Genomic DNA, 6075 nt, shown 5'->3' on the forward strand with positions numbered 1-6075 from the left:
GTAGCTAGCTCATATCAGAGGAAATCCTTTTGCCAATTAAGCTACCCTGCATGTGGAATATCCTGAAAAAAACAGACTAATTGAGGGCTGAAAACAACTGGCGGTATTGTAGATGTGACTACAAATGAACACCGTGGCGCTCGAGCACAGCTGAACATGCTCGGTTATTTTGTTCAATTAGGCTGTTTCTTCGAGTATTTCCTTTGCAAGATAATTTAGTTTACAAAACGATTTACCCGAATTGGAGCTAGCTACGGGTTCGAGTCTCGTCTCTGGGGTGGCTTTTTCGCGGTTTACATTACATAATTGTATTCGCATGTCAATTTTTCAATATTTTTCCACGTGAGACGCTGATCCAATTTATTTGGTTTCGGCTTTTATTCACTATTTTCAGAAAAATGCGTACTGTAAAATGTACTGTTTGTTCATAATCGATGTACTGTATTTTCTTGATTTTTATGCCAAATGTACTGTTTTTCGTTGAAAAAAATATTGAAGCGTTAATGATAATCAATAAACGGAAACACATCGAGTACGCAGATCGCCATCTAAGTCAAGAAAGTGAAACTTCATCCAGAAATATCCAACTGATGCTTCGCGATCAACAAAAATATCATCAACAATGCGAACAACGGAAAATATCAACAAATCGGGCAGCTTGCTGCATCGTTAATTTCACAGACAGTGAGCTGGGGTGGAATTATGTAAGGTGATTATCACCAAGTGATTATCACTTTTGAAAATTTGGAATCATGTAAGCTGATAATCACCAAGTTCTGTCACCACTGCTGAAAGGCTAACATCACTATCAAATGTTAGCATTACGTAAGGTGATAGTCACCACGATTTAATCACCTTCATGTCAAAATGGAGGTGATAGCAATTTAGTTATCACTTTTAGTAGTGATTTGATTTTTCGAGAAGTGGCTTTATAAATTATTGTCCGTTAGGTGAATTTTAAGCCACTGATATAAACATAACCTACCAAAATTGGTCGGAGAGGATAATTTTTTAATAAAATTCGTACTGATATTGTGTCAAAATTAAATACCAAAATTAAAAGTAACTTAGTTTGTATAGTTTAAAGAATTCATAGAATGAACGGTAGTGTTTATCAATTAAATCAATTCATTTATGTTGGTATTATTATTTGAAGGAATATCATTGGGGTATTCGTAGAGTCAAAGATAAATTGCTTTCTGGAAAAGAGATAAGTTTATGAATATAGACATCTCCTGTTGCACATAACGTAACAACATAAAAAATCTATGCTTTCAGTATTTTCAGTAGAATTAGATGGTCGTGACTTAGCGAGCGACATATCCGTCTCGTTCAACTGAACGAGTAAGAAAGATTAAACTGCGTTCTTAATTTTCTTCTTGCGAGTTGAACTAAATAAGGCAATATTTTTGGACAATTAGTTGCTGCTAATCATAGTGGATGTCCGGTGGGTAAAATTTCCAAAATGGAACTAGCATTTGAAAGCTCTCTGAAATGCCATAATCGTAAAGTGAATGAAAACTATACACAAAATTATTTAACGGATCTTTCTCATTCGTGAGGAATGCCATCCGTTGTGAAACATCAAGTAGATCTAACAATTCGTGTCATTTGAAAGCTAGCAAATTTATCCCAAAGAACAGACTGTGACATTGATTTCCATTGATAAATAAAAATCGGCACTGAATTAAACCAACAAGTGAATTTTTTATTTGTTTGTGCGCAGTTTGCCATACTTGCCGGACAATTTTTTTCAACGTTACTCTTTGATCCATACAAATCATCATTGATAAACATGACTCGAATTAATGAAAAGGATTGAAAACTACAGGAATGAAAATTTAGATTTAAAAATATTAATGGAGTGAAGTTGGCTCAATCACCGGTGATGGTGATAGTAAAAGTGATCACCTTCGGTGATTCCAAACATTCTGGTGATCACCTCTTTATCACCAGGAGGTGATAGTCACTTATCACCTTACATGATTCCACCCCTGCTTTGCGTTAAGATTCCAAAACAAATACACCCCAAAAGTTTCATGAAGAACAGATTCTGGAAATTCGAAGTATCAAAGGATTGTGAATAGTGTTAAGACAAAAAAATTTCATTTAGCTCGACAGCAGTCCTACATCAATATCGCGGTTATGTCTCTGGCATTATCTACTCCAAGTTTTTTTTTTTTTAAGATATCGCCTTTCATTCACGCTTCCGATTGGTGTCAACAAACAAAGAGCAAAACCACACAACAGTGCGAGTTCACTGTGGGAAGTTAAAATTAGGTAAACTACATTAATACTTGGCTTTTACACACAACTCCTTTATTGGGTGAAAAGTTCTTAAAATAAGGTAATTTTTAAATGACGTGTAGACCAGAGGTCGAAATCCTTTTAACTCGGAAAAATGAAATAATTAAAATTTACAAAATATGTTTTAAAGAGCCTCTAATATTTTGATGTCGTTCAAATATTTTACTTAACTTAATAAAATAAATAATCCCCCAACAAGGCGAAGTTTCCCGACCTCTACACTAGACCGTTTCTAAAATGAATAATACACTTGATTATTATTTCAATCACCTTTAACATTTCATTACAGAAAATTAACAAAAAAACTTGTTACTTGTTTTAATACGAAAACGGTACTTTTCTCATATTACTCATTTTTTTAATATTATTTGAACTTGAACACGAAAGTTCATTTGAGCATAAATAAGCAAAACCTTTTTTACTTGTAAACAGTTTAAAGCCAAATTTAGAAGATTTTCTCTGCTTTTTCATTGTCGCTCTAAATGGTGATGTGTGAAACCGGAAGTCCGTTCCGGACAAAATTCCATAGCAAATACTGGAGCCATGAGACTTGTCATTCGAGTGAAAATCAAGTGAGTTTCGTTTTTGAGTTTTTTACCCCTGTTTCCTGTTCTTTTCTGAACTGCTATAACCGAAAACGATTTGTTTAGTCAGCAAATAATATAATCGGCAAAATGAAAAAGTTTTTAGCCGAATAAAAAAAAAAAGACAAATTTCGAATTGCCTGTTTGAAATTTTAAACACACTCTCTGTGTAATTCCGGAATCGGAAGGCACATCCAAATGTAATCCGATAGCAGCCCATGGGACTCAGTGAGACCTTTCATTTAAGCCTGCATTTTTGGTTTAGTCGTCGGTGAGAAAATGAAATGAATTTCGTTTTTAACAATTATTTCCAGCACGTCTGGAACCGGAAACTAGGAACCGGTATAGCCGAAAGCAGTTTGTTTGGTCAGCAACAACATAACCTACAAATTTAACCAGTTATGAACTGAATTTAGAAAAAATTTCACGTTTATTACATCGTCGTACTAAATGATGAGTTGCAATTTCAAACACACTCCACCCTGGATTTCCGGAACCGGAAACTGAGTCCGGACTAGATTCTACATCGACTTATATGACCACGATCACTTTTCCCGGTACTTTCGGAACCGGGATCTGTGATTTAGCCATCAACTAATGAGACCTACCCAACTGAAGAGTTACTCGTTTAGTTGAAAGTATTTCGCTCGAGTTTTGTGTGTCATGTATAGAAACACGCTGTTGAGAATGAAATTGGAATTTTTATTCTTATCAGCTTGTAATTCCGGAACCAAAAGTCGCACCCGAATGAAATTCAACATGATTCTTTTAGATTGTATGATCTTTCAATTGAATCGAAGCTTGAGAAAATTGGTCTTGCGGTCTCTGAGCAAATTTATGTTATGCATATTATGGATAGGAATGAAATTCAATAGCTGACTATGGAACTATAGGGCATTTCATTTGAGTCCAAGTTCAAGAAAATCGGTCATGCGATATTTGAAAAAATTGAGGACATTTCTTTCATTTTCTTTAGAGTATTTTCCCCGTTACTCCCAAATCGGAAGATCGATCCGGATAAAATTCAATAGCAATTTGGGCGACCTCGAGACCTCTTATTTGAATCTATATTTGTGAAAACAAGTTGTGTCATCTCTGAAGAAAAGTGATCGTGATCAATGAATCAAAAGTAGTTTTCAAACGAGCCTAGGAATGTTGAAATCTATTCAGCTATCTCTGAGATTATGTCAGTTACATCACTGCTACCGATATATCTCCGGAACCGGAAGTGACAGCCACTTGATCTTCGAGCTTGATTCACAACCCTATAGTAGCTTTCGTCGAATGGTATATAACGTCAAGGGTCTCCGGAGCACCGATGAAAAGTCGGTTTCGTCTGCAATGCTATTACCATTCTATAGAGAAAAACAAAACAGCAAAGTGCTATTGTACCAATAGTTATCTTATTAGTATAGTCGCCATATTATTCTGCTGATTATTAGACTTTCAACCACCAAACTGTGAAAAAATCGGATACAATATCTTTCTTTCGGCTCTAAGAAGCGATACCATCTACGATCCTACTGACACTATGAATCCTTTCAGGTCGGGGCTCAAACATACTACAACTGGCTTGTAAGACCAGCGCCCTATACATTAAACCGCCAACCTGTGCACTTTGTCAAACAACCGTTAAATTTCTTACACATTACATCAAGATATCTACCAGGATGTCTATTCTCTGTAGTGTCAATAAGATTCAATAGTCAAGCCAAGGAATGAATCAGCAAAATCCATAAACGTTCCATTTCAGAATTTTGTTTAATAATTTTCCAGTCGGAACCTACACTCAGGCAAAAAATATATGGAATTTTATAATGATTTCGTATGGTTTTTAGCCACAAGAATATCGTAAGCGAATCATAGGACCGCCTTATGAAATTACGAAAATTAGAATTGCAATAAAACGCCTTATGAAATCCATACGAAATTTTTGGAACATTGGGCGAAATTTCTATGACAAACATAATTTCTCTCATCTATTGTGGAGTTCATAAATTGTACGTATGAAAACTATAATAGTGATAGATGAGATTTTTCATATTAATCTTATGAAATTATGATTTTGATGATTTTTGATGCATCATAAGATTTGCCTTATGATTTTCACTATTAAATTTGCTTGAGTGTATAAATCTGTCAAATCAGTATAATTTGTTTTCTAGTCGTTTGAAATTGATGAAATTTTCAAACGATTATGTATTAACATGATTCAGGTTTCAAATCTGGCATCCCTGCTCATAACTGATGTGTTCGATGCAGAGATGCCATTTATACAGATTTATCTGTATTATACAGATTTTTAAATACGTATACAGATTTGATACAGAGTACAGATATTATACAGATTTTCTAAATTTTATACAGATTTATACAGATTTTACAAAAAGTAAGAAAGAAAAAATAAACTATTTCGCCTTAGCTATCTATTAGTTTCTATTTCTTCACGTTTCGTCTCCGGCTTGTCAGTGCTTAAAGCAGTTCAAATTTAACTGCCATCTCGCGCCTAGCAGATCAATCTATAAGCATACGTAAAGTTGGCACGATTTATGCAATCCTCAAATGATATTGTACAAGTGCCATATTATTTCTGACGTCTCAGGCGTAAACGAGTGACGGCTTAATACTGGCCGTCGCAAAATGTGAACATTTAGGGGTTTTGTTGGTTTGTGCAAATAGCAAATATTTAGTTTCTATTCTTTCGCGTCAGTGCTTAAGGCAGTTCACAGTTTCTGCACAAACCAACAAAAACTCCTGAATGTATCTATTAGTATTTGATTGCAGTGACGAGATAAAAATTTATCGATTAACGGACTACATGTATAATTTGAAACCAATTTGAACTGATATTAAAAGAAGTCATGGCATCATGAAACTTTGTCGGACTGAGAGTTGTATGACCTGAACTCATGAAGTCAACATTTTCAAACTATTAAATTTCGTCGATGAATTGTAAACGCGGGAATGACTTAAGAAGATATGTAGAATAAATGCTCATTAAATCTGTTATTCTTTAATCATAATCTATTGAAATAACATCTTCTAGCATTATTTTATTGAAGAAAATTCATTTTATTAGTGAATACAGATAAATACAGATTTTTCCGCAAAGCAATACAGATTTTCTATGAAAATATCTGGCATCTCTGGTTCGATGCAATACACTAAAAACGCCGATATTCGA

This window comes from Malaya genurostris, chromosome 1, assembly GCF_030247185.1.
Source record: "Malaya genurostris strain Urasoe2022 chromosome 1, Malgen_1.1, whole genome shotgun sequence".
Classification (NCBI taxonomy): domain Eukaryota; kingdom Metazoa; phylum Arthropoda; class Insecta; order Diptera; family Culicidae; genus Malaya; species Malaya genurostris.